At 47.1% G+C, this 15056-nt stretch overlaps 1 long non-coding RNA gene across 3 annotated transcripts in view; it reads right to left on the bottom strand.

Annotated features, from left to right (window-relative positions):
- FAM174B (family with sequence similarity 174 member B) overlaps positions 1–6795 on the bottom strand; it is a 31075-nt gene extending 24280 nt beyond the window's left edge. Inside the window, exon 1 of one of the 3 annotated variants that reach the window (XR_004132924.2) lies at positions 6310–6795. This is a non-coding gene — a long non-coding RNA (family with sequence similarity 174 member B). The remainder of the gene's footprint in view (positions 1–6309) is intronic. The other 2 variants (XR_010378256.1, XR_010378257.1) reach the window with 2 other exon arrangements.
- Positions 6796–15056: the final 8261 nt, after the last annotated feature.

Raw genomic sequence — 15056 nt, 5'->3', positions numbered from 1 at the left:
TTAGTGCTGGGAAGCAGATGCCCAGAAAGGTTCAGTAACTGCTCACATCAGACAACCAGCAGGCTCCCACCTGCACTACCAACATCTGGGGCTGCATCATTCTTTGCTGAGGGGTCTGTCCTGGGCACTGCAGGATGCCCGGCAGCATCTCTGGCCTCTACGCACAAGATGCCAGTAGCATCCCCCATCCCAAGTCATGACAAATAAAAACGCCTCCAGAAGTTGCCAAGTGACCCCAAAGCGGGCAGAATCCACCCCCTAGGAAAGAACACTTGAGGGACCCTATTCCTCCCGCGTGCCGTGACTTCTCTCTTAAGTTGGTGGAGAACTGAATCAAGAGCACGCTCTTTACTCTCCTTTTTTATCTAGATTTTTGCTGGGTTAGATTTATTTAACACTCGTCACTGTGGTATATAAAATCAAATATCCAAGGGAATTGGGTGAAAGTACCAACTTCCAATAAGACCAGTAAGTCCTGGGGATGGAATGGGCAGCGTGACTGTATCACTGCTGTGTGATACGTAAGAAAGATGCTAAGAGACTAGACTGCAAAAGTTCTCATCATGAGGGAGAAAAGTGATTTTTTTCCTTTTGCTTGGCATCTATATGAGATGACGGATATCAACTACACTTATTGTGCTAATCATGTCACAATACATGTAATCCAGTCATTACGTTAAAAACTTACACAGGGCTGCGTGTCAGTTTTATCTCAATAAAACGGGTAAACAAAGGAAAAAGAAAATCCACTTGAAAAATAAAAATGAGGATAAATATGTTTCACTTCTATAGCTTTTCCCCCAATGCAAAAGCTTGGTCAAACAATCAAAAATGACCTCCTGGGGCAACACAAGTGCCACAATCTCAAAGGTCAGAAAAAAGGGGCTCAGCTTTCTAACCAGGGCTCTGCCCAAAGCTCCAATTTATTAAAATAATATTGATATATTAATGAGCAATCACAAAAAAACGTTTCAGAACACTTGCCCCAAACCATGAAAGTACTAAGCTTCTATATTTTCTCTTAAATAACTTTCATTCTTAGTACAAATGTAAATACACAGACAATGGGAAACCTCGGAGTCCAGGATAAGCAGGGAAGTTTTCGTTCCTTTTCAAAGATGTGGCTTAGTAATTAACTAAGCGTCCTCGGGTCCAGAGTCTTCAGGACATGGCGGTGGGCACCTTTGCCACTGATCCAAGAATGATAATGTCCGATCACCTAGAATTCATCTTCCTCCTCCTCCCCCAAGAAGCACCAAGACCAACCCTCCTTTCAGATAAGAGGCTTTTACACAGCTTTTGAAAGAAGCGGCTGGGCATGCAGCCAAGAGAGATCTGGGAGAAATGTGGCCTGGGCAGTTAAGCTGGGAGATTTGCCAGGACGGGGAACGGCTCCCCAGGAGGAAAGGAAAGCTGTAGTTTCAGGTGGGAGTTTCCAACTTGCCTTCACCTTGTTCATGAGACACCAGAAAGCAAAGTCAGATTCCCCCCTAGATCTCAAGGGGTAAAGTCAGACCTCAGAGAGCACATGGGGCAGAAGATACTGAGAAAAGCAGCCACTGGCTTACACGTGTCATCCCTGAATCCATACAACCCCGTGAGGTGCTTCCCAACGTCCAAAAACTGGAGGACGTGCTGTTTTCTACTTCCTAAACACAGCTTCTGTGTTCGTTCCCTTCCAGCTCTCACAAACATGTCCAGTAACAGACCCCAGCGGGGACAGCCCTACTGGGAGCCAGGCAAAATGGCGCACACACACACACATGCACACGCACACACACGCGCGTGCACACACACACACGCATGAAGGTACCGTCGCTGGAGGGCACTCTGCCTCCAAACTCCCTTTCCCTCCTTCCAATTTTGTCTGCAGTCTTAAAATAGTTTTCCTTAATCATTAAAATACATGAGAAAGCTGTAAATGATTCTGCAGATGGGGACATCAGATAGATTAATAAGTCTGGGAAGAGACAGCTGCTCAACTTCAGTAGGAAATGGAGGTCAGCAAAAGCAAGCAAAGAGATACTCAGCTATACCCATCTGGTTGGAAAACGTTAGAAAGTCAGATAATGCTAAGTGTCAGATACGATGGGAGGAGCTGAGAACCCACAGGTACTGCCGATGAGGAGACAAACTGGTACGAACTCAAGGAAGCCAAGTATGAGTACCCCTGGGACCCAGACATCCCACCCGTAGGTGTGCACCCCAGACGCTCTTGTACCGGTCCTCGGGAAGGCACGTCTAAGGATGCAGCAAGGACCTGAGAGTACCGACAGGGAAAGAGAAACTGAAAAAAATGTCCATTGTAAGGCAATTCAGACAATGTAGAAACACATCATGAATAATGAGTAAGTACCAATAAATAAGTAAGAATCACCCACAGTCACACATGTGCACACACAAAAAAACTGCTTTGCACATTCATATGTAGAGATACATGTAATTTATTGTAATGAGTTGACGCTACACATAACTGTTTTGTAACCTGTTCCACTCAGCAATATATAGTGAGTACTAACATCACCACTTTTCAAAAAAAATTTTTCAATGGAGGTACCAGGGATGGAACCCAGGACCTCGTACATGCTAAGCACACACTCTACCACTGAGCTATGCGCACCCCACCACCACCATCATCATTTTTACCAGCTGCACAGTACTGCACTGTCAGGATGACCGTAATGTATTTAACCAATGCCCGATTGTTGGATCGTGAGGTTATTTAAACCTTTTCACTATCAAACAGAACCGCTCTGGACTTCACTGCTCATGCATCTTTGCTTCCTCTTCTACTGCATAAAGTCAGAAGCAAAGAATAGGTATCACAGTGAAAAATGTGTATGCCTTAGAAATGGAGTTGCTTATCAAAGGTATATATTTTTTCACCACCACACACATTCTTTGCTCCTAATTTGAACAGTTTCCTTGGATCCACATTTTTTCTGCTGTCTGGCAAAGTGACTCCTTCAGGGAAAACAGACAAATGGGCAAGGGTTATTAATAAGGAGTAACACTTACAACATCCTTCCTCCCTTACCTTCCTCTCTTCTCTGTATCCATCATTAAGGAAACAGAGGGCCACCATCCAAACAGTTCCCTACCTCACAGGTCCCCAGCGTCAGTCCTATGTCTAGTCAACGAGGACATTTTGAGAAGCATCAGGAAGGTAAAATCCTTAGGAATTCAACATTCATTTGCTCAAGGTATCTTCATTAGATGCCAGCCTGTGCTTGGAGCCCCAGTAGGTGTTAGAGAGACACAAATGACGAAGGACAGGCCCTGCTCTCGGGAGCCCTCCACCTGGCATGTTCAGCGACCCTCTTGACTCCAAGTAGAAACTTCAAACCTTGAGTGAGCTCTGGGAGCACTGGGGGAGAGGGGGCCTGGCTGGGAGGCATCTCAGAGGACACAGGCAGGCAAACAGCAATGGGCTGGTCAGATAGTCTTGGTGGCAGAGGGGACGCCAGGCAGAGGGTCAGAGTGACATGCAGCACCAACACCACAGGCTGCCTCTGGAGAATGCCTGGAGGTCCAGCAGGGATGGGGTGGTGGGGAGAGTCGAGATGGGGGCTCAGGAGGGAGGCAGGGCCCTGGTCATGAAAAGCTAAGGAGCCTGTGCTTGGGAGGGATGAGTGGGCAGTAAGAGGATGAGACCAGAAGAGGGAAGATGGACCGAGCGGGGACAAGGCTGGCACCAGTATGAAGGAGATGCTGTGGTTCTGGAGATGAGGGAGGTGAGCTAGGCCGAAGCGCTGGCAGGTGGGGAAACTCCTGTGGGGGAGGGGGTGGTACAGGTGAGACAGTCTCAGGGAGACTTCTCGGGGCAGAATGGCCAGGACGTGGAGACTGTGTGCTAGGAGAGGGAGCAGGTGGGGAGAACATCCAGCCAGGGCAGCGGGCCCTCAGGAAGCCTTCAGAGGACTGTGGAAAGGCTGCAGTACAGACCATGGGGTAGAGATGGGGTGCTGGCCCTACCTCGGCCACAGACTTGGGAGTGTTACAGAATCCACTGGATGACTTACTCCACTCCCTGGGATGCAAACTTCTCCTCTACAAAGGAGCACATGGGGACTGTGTACCACCCAGGCCCTTCCCAGCTGTAAAATGCTGTAAGTTCCTGTCCACATCAGAACCCAGGGTGGCAGCTGTCCACCTGCAAACTCGCCCCAATCAGAACACCCTGCTGGGGAAAAACAGCAGATCACGTCCATAACCGGCTTCTCCTAAGGAGTCAGACCTTCTCTCAACACAGCTCACAAGGCCAGCAAGGACCCATCCTTTCCAGTCCCAAGCGCTGGCCCTGCTGCTCAAACACGCGGCTCAGTACCCTCGCATCTGGCCCCACGCTGCTTGCTTTTCTCCCCCACTCCTGGATAATAAGGAGCAGACTGGCAAAATAGTTCAAATACCTTCTTAAACAGTACACCGCCTTGTGGGCTTGATGGCCTATTTTGAGCGAAATGTTTCAAACCTCCAGGCTCAGAGCTGCTCTGGGCATCAACGTTTACTCCGAGTGAACCATCAGGAAGTCAGCAGAGGACTGCGGCGCACCCACTGAATGCCAGGCCAGTGTCGGGCACGGGGACCCGACACCCCCACCCTCCAGGACTGCCTGCTGGGCGTGAGTGCTGGGCATCACACCGGGACGCCCAGCTGCGCAGAGGATGCACAAAGCCGGGGCTGGGGGAGGCCAGAAGAGGAAGCAACAGCCTGGCTCGGATGTCCGGGAGAACTACCCAGAGGAAGGAGTGTGGGAGCGGGGCCCTGGGGCTGCAGGCAGTCACGGCGAGTGTGCGGAGGGAACCGGCCCCGAAGCAGGAAAGCACACACCAGTTGCGTGGAGCGTTAGGAGGGAAGCAACAGAGGGGAGGCTCGGAAGGGCTGGCTAATGTCCACAAGGTGCACTCAGGCCAGTTTGCAAGGGTTCTGAATGCCACATCCAGATAGCAGCTACCAGGAGCCATGGAGGTTTGGTAGCAGAGGATGGAGGGCGGTAGGAAGGATGGGGTGGAAAGAGGTCAGTTCAATGCCTGCTGCACATCAGGGACCAGCTCAGTGAAGAAAAATGTGGCCTGAGCCGGGACAGGGGATGGTGGGGTGGATGTGGGCCCACAGGTCCCCCTTCTCCATTTTCTCAGGACCACTGACATTTCATCCTGTAGATCCACAAAGAAACACCTTGACTCAAAGTCACACAGCAACCAACAGCAAACCTCAAGGGACAGCTCCCCATCCTGCCTTTCCAGATCTAGTTTCTGCTCCTGCTCTGCAAATGCTTCCCTGGAGAGAGCAAGCCCCTGGCCTCAAACCTCCAACAGCTGATCAAACACTCAAGCACACTGTGTACACTTGGAAGGGGAGGGAACTGGCTGTGAGTAATTTACACAAACACACACACACACACACACACAGACACGCACGCACCCAGATTTCCCAGCGGCCTGCCTGAGTAACAGGACACATTTGGTTCATTTCCTGCAAAACCAGAATTTCCCAGGTGTTGGTGATAATGTCCTACCTGCCCAGGGGTGTAGCCCTTCCATCTCACTACTCCAGGAACCCCCGCCATCCTTCCTAACTTCCCACTTTCTCCCTGAACTTGAGCAACCTACAAAAGCCTCTCCAAGATGCCTTATGACCCTGTAAATCTTCATTCTAGCAGTTCATTCAGACAGGGGTGTAGGCAGAAATTCCCTGAGGCCACCAAAGGTCACCAAACATTCTGGAGCCCAGCTCCAAACCTTGGCGCAAAGCTGCCTCCAACAGGTTTCCCCGGGGGCGTCCCCACACGCTAGACATTGCTTCTTTTGGTAGCAGAACCAATGAAAGGAAAAAAAAAAAAATAGGCAGGTGGAGCAGGTGCCCTCAGAGGGAGAAGTAGCAAGGTGGGTAAGGTTAAAGTCAGAGGGACCTGGGTTCAAATCCTACTTCCACCACTGAGTTCACTTGGATAAATCTCTGGAAAATTTTTCCTCATCTATGAAATGAGTATAACCGTAAATTCCGTGTAAGATGTCAGAATTCGGAGCGCTAGTGTTAGTATAAAGCATTACCGAAGAGTTAAAAGGAATTATGTATAAAGGAATTTATATTATATCGTTAAAAGGCGAGAAAATTCCTCGAGTGTGTATAGCAGGGAAGCCGGCCGAGCGCCGCCCTGCGGGGCAAGGCCAGGAGACTCTGGCTAGTCTGAGCGCACCCAGGCGCCAGGCCAGAGCATCCCTGCGCGCAGGTGCGGCGGGCGGGCGGTGACAGCAGGTTGGCGGCGCAGGTTGGCCCGCGGGGGTTGGAAAGGGGCGGCGGACCCACCTGAAGACACGCAGCACCAGGCAGGCGATGAGGAGGGCGATGAAGGCGCACGCCACGATCACGGCCGCCTTCAGGGTGGGCAGGTCGCGGAGCAGGCTGGAGATGCGGGTCACCAGGGCGTTGCCGCTGCTGCTGGGGCCGCCGCCGCCCGCCGCCGCTCCGGATCCCGCCCAGGTGGCGTTCCCGGGCCCCGGGCCGGGCGGCGGCTGCGGCGGGAGCTCGGGTCCGGGCTGCGGCGCGGCGGCGGACTCGGCTCTGCTGGCGCGGGCGGCGGGCGCGGCCAGAAGCGCGAGCAGCAGCAGCAGCAGCCGCAGGGGCCGCGCGGGAGGCGGCGGCGCGGCGCGCATGGTGCGGTCGGGAGGCGCGGAGCCGGGCTTGGCGCGGGCGGCGGAGCCCGGGATCCCGCACCCGCGCCGAGGCCTGCACCGGGGGCTCCCGCGGCGAAGCGAGGCGGCTGCGCGGTGCTCGGCAGGAAGCTGCGGCGCCCGGAAGAGTCCGCGCCGCCCGTCGCCGCCGCCGCCGCCACCAACACGTTGCACCGAGTCATTCGACGGGGCCGGGGCCCCACGTGGGCGGGGCCGGCCACCAGGCCGGGTGCGGGCCGCGCTGCGCTCCCGGCGGCCCCAGTTCCCCCAGGACTTGGGACCCCTTGGAGAAGTAATGATGGCCAGGTGCCGTGCTGCACATTGCGTTTTTTATCTATTTCTATTTATCTACGACTCCCTTAGGAGACAGGTATTTCTGTTATCCTCCTTTAATGGTTGATTTAGGACCCAGAGAGCTGGCTCACAGCAACCCAGATTCTGTCAGACTAAGAATCAAAGACTATGCAACCTGGCGTAAACCTCCATTTTACAGTTTTCAGAAACTAATGCCTCGAGAGTGAATGAAGTGGGTTGCCCAATTCCCTGTGCAGTGCATATAGTTCAATATACCTTCAATTTCCTTCTTTTTCTCAAAAAGAGTTTATTTCATGGCTTCAATTTTTCAGACATTTTGCGCCTCTGCTTATGAACTGGATTAGGATGTGTGTTTTCTGCATTCACAGAATTAACAGTCTCCCTCCCGGATTGAAGTTTCAGACCCCAGGGTGCAACTGCCTTGCTGCCTCTGGTTCGTAAGCTAAATTATGCTTCAGTGGACAAAGACAATTATAGAGGTTCTAGTGTGAGGCCCAAAGGTGGGAACTGATGGAGGGCATAGAGGGCTTTCCTGGAGCACTAGGAACTACACTGAGGTCCTCAAGTTCCACTTTTCAACATGAGGATGGATCCTGGCAGGAAGCTCTTCAGTGGCGGGTAAACAGGTAAACACACATGACAAGCACTCAGTGACCTTAACAACTCACTCCTGGTCCTACTAGAGAAAGTGGCAGATAAATAAAGATAGTACAGTGTATTAGTTAGCTATTGCTGCCTAACAAATTATCCCAAATCTTTGTGGCTTACAACACACATAAATTATATCAATTTCTGTAGTTTAGGAATCTGAGCATATAGCAGCATCCTCTGTTTCAGGGTCTCTCACAAAGGTGCAGTCAAGGTATCATCTGGGGCTGGGGGTCTCATCTGAATGCTCACCTGAGGACAGATCTGCTTCCAAGCTCAATCAGTGGTCACTGACCAGATTCAGCTCTTCATGGGCTGTTGGACTGAGAGCCTCAGTTCCCCACTGGCTGTTGGCTCAAGGATGTCTTGCCACGTGGACCTTTCCAGCATGGCAGCTGTCCTCATCAGTATGTGCAAGTCTAGACGCCAACAGGGAGACTCTCTGAGTAAGACAGAAGTCACTATCTTAGGAAACCTGATCACAGAAGTGACATGCCAACACCTACGCTGTCTATATTCTGTTGGTTAGAAGCAAGTCAGAGATCTCATCTGCACTCAGGGAAAGGGGAGGGTACAAGGGTGTGAAAATCAGGAAGCAGGATTTACTGGAGCATCTAAGAAGGTGCCTGCCACATACAGTGTGATACATTTTGATTTAGTGGGATGAACAATAATCAGCTTATCAGAAGTCATCACCCAGGAGGTACTATTTGAAATGCACGTTGAATAGTCCAGCTTGCCTTAGTGGTAAGAAATCTGGAGAGGTCACATGATTTAGGTCTCTTCCAACTCGAAAATACCACTTGACATTATGTCAAAAATGTTACACTGGTAAAAAGCCAGTATTATCATATTATCATGATAGAATTCAGAAAAGAAATTTCTTAAAGAACCACTGCTGGCGTCCATGCATTTGCAGCACTGCCCTCTAAGGCATAAACCTCAGACATCACGGGATCATATTTTAGTCCTCATTAGAAATTCATGCCATGGTAAATAGGTCCTGGGCTTTAGAGCCTCTCAGCCAGGATGAGAGGTTTGACCACTGAGTGGCCTTGACCACAGACAAACCACAGAATCCAAGTCTTTTTAACGTCTAAAATGAGGACAATCATACTTAGCTCAGTAAAGTCACTGGAAGCATGCAGAAGAAGGGAGAAAACATTAGTATCCTTGTCTTCTTTTGCCACAATTCATGGACTGTGGTAGACTTGCTCAACTGTTTAATATTGACTTAACACCAAGAAAGTAGGAAGCATAAGTGTTAGTTTCTTTTAGTAAAGTGAAACTTCAGAATCTTTCACTTTTCCTGTTTATTTGCTGTGCAAATCATCACAACAAAGAATTAACTTACAAACTGCCCTAAATTATAGTTGCTTAAACATTTTAAATTAACCCAAACCATAAACAAAGACATTTTTAACATGGAACACTGGTGACAGACAACAGAAACCAACTTGGGCTGATTTCAGAAAAAGGGAGTTTATTGGAAGCAGGTTGGTCTGCTTCTAGAATCAACTGTAAGTTCGAGTAGAAGTCCTAAAAGTGTGGTCTGGGGTCTCTAAGACCCTTTCAGGGAAACTATAAAGTCAAAACTAATTCTATCATAATAGTAAGATGTCATTTGACTTTTTCACTGATGGTACAAAAGCAATGATGATGAAAACTGATGGTGCCTTAGCACAAATCAAGACAAACCCTACTCGTAGTAACTGTAGTCTTCACAACTATGCATAACAGGAAAATAAAAAAGATCCAGTTTCACTTTATAGTGTTTTTAGTAGAGCCATGAAATTATTAAATCTTGACCCTTGAGAACAGAACATTTTACTACTATTAGAGGTGATGAACGAGAAGTAGGCATAAGTCATTTCTATGGCACTTTGAACTGTCTTGAGAAAAAGCACATGTACAGTTCTCAGAGTCTCACACTGAACTAGCCACTTTTTTCATGGGATACTATTTCTAATCAAAAGAGTGCCTGACAAACTTCAGACCTCGTCTTTGGCAGGCACTTTCTCAAAAAGGAACAAGAATGAGCCTGTCACTTCAAGGATAGCAACTGACAGTATTGTAGTCAATGATAAAATTTGAACCTTCAAGCTAAAATCTGAATTTGAAGAAAACTTGTCAATTAGGATGCTTTCTGCTGTGAGCTGGACTGCTTCTCAGGACTTCAAGACTTTTCTGATGAGCTCGGTGGTGATACTAAAAAGTATGGGGGGTTTTGATATTATATGATGAAATAAGTCAAAATTTGGAAGATCTGTGTAAATCAGCAAAACAATTTTTCCACATGGCCAAAGCACAATGTTACATAATTGCGCTTGGGTAAGAATATTCATTCAAAGTGCAAGACAGACTAATGGATTTTGATGAGACAGAGTACAGTGGTTCATTGATACAGTTCCAGATTTCACACTGCAACTAATCTTTAACAAATTACTATTTGCAAGTTTTGCTATTTAAAGAAATATATCCATACCATCAAAAGGCTACTAAAATGCTTCTCCCTTTTCCAGCTGCATATCTGGGTGAGGCTGGATTTTCTTCATGTTTTTCAACCAAAACTACCAATTGCAACAGATTGAATGCAAAAGCAGATATGGAGGGTAGGGTATAGCTCAGTGGTAGAGTGCATGCCTAGCTAGCATGCATGAGGTCCTGGGTTCAATCCCCAGTACCTCCATTAAAATAAATAAATAAATAAACCTAATTACCTCCTCCCACAAAAAAATAAATAAATAAATATTTTTTAAAGCAGATATGAGAATCCAGCTATTTTTAGACATTAAGAGGTTTACCCAAAAGTGTTAAAACAATGCCACTCTTCTAATTTTTTGAGAAAATACAGTTGTTTTCATAACAATGTGTCAAGGTTAACATGTTATTATATTTGTGACTTTGTTTCTAATTGAATTAATAGATATTTTAAAGGTTTTTCCATTTTAAATTTCTAAGGCATAAAATATTAGCTATGGCCTCCTCATTGATGCGTTTATCAGGTTGAGAAAACATCCTTCTATTCATAATTTGCTGAGATATTTCATCAAAAATGTATACTTTACCTTGTCAATGCTTTCCTTGCCTCTATTGAAATAAATAATATTCTTAGTCTATTAATGTTATGAAACACAGTAGTTTTTGAATGATAATCTATTCTTGCATCCTTGATATAATCCTCATATGCCAACACAAGAGAAGTAATTTAATCCCAGCACACCATTTATTAGCTGTGTCACCTTGCTTAAATCTCTTATGCCTGTTTCCTCATCAATAAAATAAAGATATTAAGAGACTCTATCTCATCTATTTACAATAGGCAAAACATGGAAGCAACCTAAGTGTCCATCAACTGATGAATGGATAAAGAAGATGTGATATATATATGTATTACTCAGCCATAAAAAAGAGTGAAATATTGTAATAATGTCATTTGCAGCAACATAGATAGACCTAGAGATTATCATACTAAACGAAGTAAGTCAGCCAGAGAAAGACAAATATCATGTGCTATCACTTATATATGGAATATAAAACGTGATACAAATGAACTTATCACAGACTCACAGACATAGAAAACAAACTTATGGTTACCAAAGGGGAAGTTGGGGAGGGATAAACAAGGAGTTTGAGATCAGCAGATACAAACTATTATACACAGAATAGATAAACAACAAGGTCCTAACTGTACAGCACAGAGAATTATCTTCAATATCCTATAATAAACCATAATGTAGAGAATATGGAAAATATATATATATATATATATATATATATATGTATAACTGAATCACTATGCTGTACACCAGAAACTAACATAACATTGTTAATCAACTATAAAATAAAAGTAAAAAAGCTGGGGAAAAAAAAAAGAGGAAGAACCTACTTCATGAGAGTATGTCCAGGACTAAATGAGTTAATACTTGTAACATGCTTAACACAGCATCTAAGAGATGTTACTTGCTCAGCAACTGTTAATTATTAAGGTATCAAGCAATGAAGGAACACTGAAATAGGAGAAAATATTTAACTGTAAACTGTTTTTCCAACCTTTAAAGCTCACCAATAACCAAGGGAGAGAGTTTCCAACATCCCGCTTGGGACGCCTCCAGGGACAGTAGCTGAGAAACAAAACAGGTTGCCTGAGTGAATTGTGTCTAGATCGCTTTGAATCCGGAGCAGGAACAACCACTGGACAGCTCTCACCTGTTGGCTGGTTTTACAAACGTCAGCCCCAAGGAAATTGGTCTCAGGCAAGTAACCTAACCATTCAGAAGATAAACATTCTCCATTCTCTGGGACTAACTGCTGGCTTAAAATGGAAAGACACCCAAGAAAAAAAAAAGATTAGAAGGAAATATACCAACATGGTAACAGCCGCTGTCCCTAAGTGCGCTGTCATGGGGCATTTGTATTTCCTTCTTTTCCCTACCAGAATTTTCTAGCCTCTACAATGAGCACGTATTAATTTGGGCATCTTTTTAACATGTAGTATATATGTTAATCTGAACGATGTTGTTGCCTAAAACGGATAATGACATGAATCACCTTCTCTTTTATTTTTCAGTTTTCTTTTTTGGATGGAAGTACTGGGGATTGAACCCAGGGCCTCGTGCATGCTAAGCACACTCTCTGCCACTGAGCTACACCCTCCCCTCACAAATCACCTTCTTTTGAATATAACTTTTGGGGGAAAGGTTTACAAAGAGGACCAGAGATCAGACTTCAGAGTGCATATAAGGAAAATGTGAAAGGCAGACTTGAAAACCTCAGAGCAGGCCACCTCCCCTCCTGTTCCACCTCACACCCCAAAACACTCTTCAGTAGAAATAATTTTTAAGGACAGACTTAATGGGGGTAAAGAAGTTCCAGATAATAACGGCCACTATTCTTTGCATTTTACACGCGTCATCGCTCTTAACCTTCCAACCCTATTTTACAGATGAGGAAACTGAGGCTCACCACCATTTCTCAGTTTACAGACTTGAGAGGGACCATGTGCTTCAGCAGTGGGAGAGAGGTCTGTCCTGGGGGGCGGGGGGTCTCTATAGGCCTTGGGAAGTTATTTCTAGTCCAATTTGGAGAAGCAGGTGACCGCCCATCTTCCTGAGGGGCACTTGTGGCAAAGAAGTGGAGGCAACTCAGCCAGAAACCTGGAGAGGGAGGCAACCCACAGTGTCTGCGTCAATTTTTCATTTAACTCTGTTACATCAGCAGAGCTCACATCCTCTGGAAGGCTTCTTACCGCAGCTCCAGATATTTTAAGGGCTGGGCAGCATAGGGCATGAGGAACTATATGACATGTGGCCTCTGGCCTTAACGAAAGCCATTCTAATTTGCAGGCAAGACCTATTGGCTGGTAATCTAATCACTAGGAATAAAGTTTCCAGGCCCCTGAGGAAAAGGTCAGGGAGAGTCGGTAATAGGTTCTGAGTGTACGACACAATCATTGCTAGAGAAGTTCAGACTGGGAACTAATATTTATTGAGTGCCCACTGTGTACCAGGCTCAACCTCACACATGTCATTTCTTTAGCCCTGACAGCAACCTTCTGTGGTCTGCCCCGCCTCCTCACCCCAGGAGGATGGTGGGTAAGGGCCTGAGGGGTCCAATGACTGTCTGAGGTCACACCAGCACCGAGGGCCAGGAGCCAGGTCTCCACCCTCAGTCCGTCTGACTCCTAGTAAAGCGGAGACCCTCTCCACACCGTCCACTGCTCCATCAGAAGTGCCCTATTCTCTGCTACTGAAGCCTCCACCAGGCAGTGAATCTCAGAGTGTGTTTAGGAGAGCAGGGCTGGCTTAGAGGGAGAAACTTCTGGAACCCTGTTCAAAACCTCTTTTGCACAGGCCTCGGCACTGGTATAAAACATACTGCTGGAAGACCAATGAAATGCCGTGTTTGAATCAAATTCTAAAATGGGCTCATTTGCACATATTTTTTGCTATCCACATAATAACAGGAATTGTATTTCTTTCATGTTTAAGTGCTTGCACAACTTCCTCCCATTTCTCCTAGGTCAGCTGGCAGGCTTGGAGTAACCCCACTTGGGGGTGGAGGGGATGGCAGGGAGAAGGATGCCCCAGCTTCACCGTCAACCTGTCGCAATGCTCAATGACCAAGTGGCCAGGCGGGGCAGAGGGAGTTATGCAGAGCTGGTTCCGGGCAGGTAAGAGGGCTCTCTCCTCCCCTTTCTGTGTGTCAGGTGAGTTGGTGTCAGAGGACAGGTAAGCGGGTGCCGGAGCTCTGGCCGTGTAACGCTGTCTCCGGCCAAGAAGAGGGGAGGACTCAAAGAGGGCACGTTCAACTCAGCCTAACTCAGGAATGTGTCTGGTCTGAGGGTTCCCTGGGTGCAGGACTTTCCCTTATAAAACCAGGCACCTGTATAGCGATGGATGGAAACTAAGTTTGAGGGGGTGGGCACACCACATACAGAGCTATCATGCTGTGCACATGAAACTTACATAACGTTATACACCAATGTTACCTCAATTAAAAGTCATTCTCAAAGCAAATTCAAATTAAAAATAATAAACCAGGCTCAGTCCTGGACAAACCAGGACGAGTTGGTCACCTTACCCAGACTCCCCGTGCTCAAGCGCTGTGAGCCCTGCCCTGCCGCATGCACGCCCCACCCTGTGTGCTCCCAGGAGGGCGGGCTCTGCTAACAGCCCACATGACCTGTTTCCTCAGCGTCAGGCACTTTACGTATTTACCTCATTGACTCCTCAACACAGGCCTGGGGGGGAAGCACTTTTATCACCTCCTGCCACTGATGAAGACACTGAGGCTTCAAGAAGTTAAATAACTTGTATACAAAATAGTTCCATCAAACCAGCTTCCACCCACATTTGAGTTTAGGAAGGGTCTCTGTTCTCTGCTTTCCAGAGTTTGCCAGAGAGAGATGGAGGGATGGAGGGCGGGAAGGAGGGAGGGAGGGAGGGAGGAAGGAAGGAAGGAGAGAGAAGGGGAGGAGGGAAAGGAGGAAGGAAGAAAGAGGGAGGCAGGGAAGGAGGATAAGAGAGAGCATGAGTGAGGGAGGGGAAGACTTGACCGTCCTCCCAGCAGAACGGGCTGCATCTCAGAAATCAGACCCATCCTCAACTCCCTCCAGCTCAGCTCTCCCGGGGGAGCTGACAGCCCACCAGCTGCAGCTCATTTTATTCCCTGCTAGAAATGAGAGTATTATCATATGATATTCATGCCTATTTTTATAAATAATTCATCTCTTTTTTTTATTGCACAAAAGTAAAGTAGCCTGAAGCTAGAACATTTAAAAGGAACGCTGGTGCCTTATTCATAAAATAATAATGTGCTGGTTTGCCAGACAGTTTGTAAAAGTCCCGAAGCTAAAATATACTGAGTTCTAGGTCTATTTTTAGCCTGGAAAAGGCCTCCCCATGTCTTTCTCATTTC

The sequence above is a fragment of the Camelus dromedarius genome, chromosome 29, assembly GCF_036321535.1.
Source record: "Camelus dromedarius isolate mCamDro1 chromosome 29, mCamDro1.pat, whole genome shotgun sequence".
NCBI classification, from domain to species: domain Eukaryota; kingdom Metazoa; phylum Chordata; class Mammalia; order Artiodactyla; family Camelidae; genus Camelus; species Camelus dromedarius.
The sequence above is the reverse complement of the archived record's forward strand: the minus strand, read 5'-3'. Positions and strand labels throughout refer to the sequence as shown.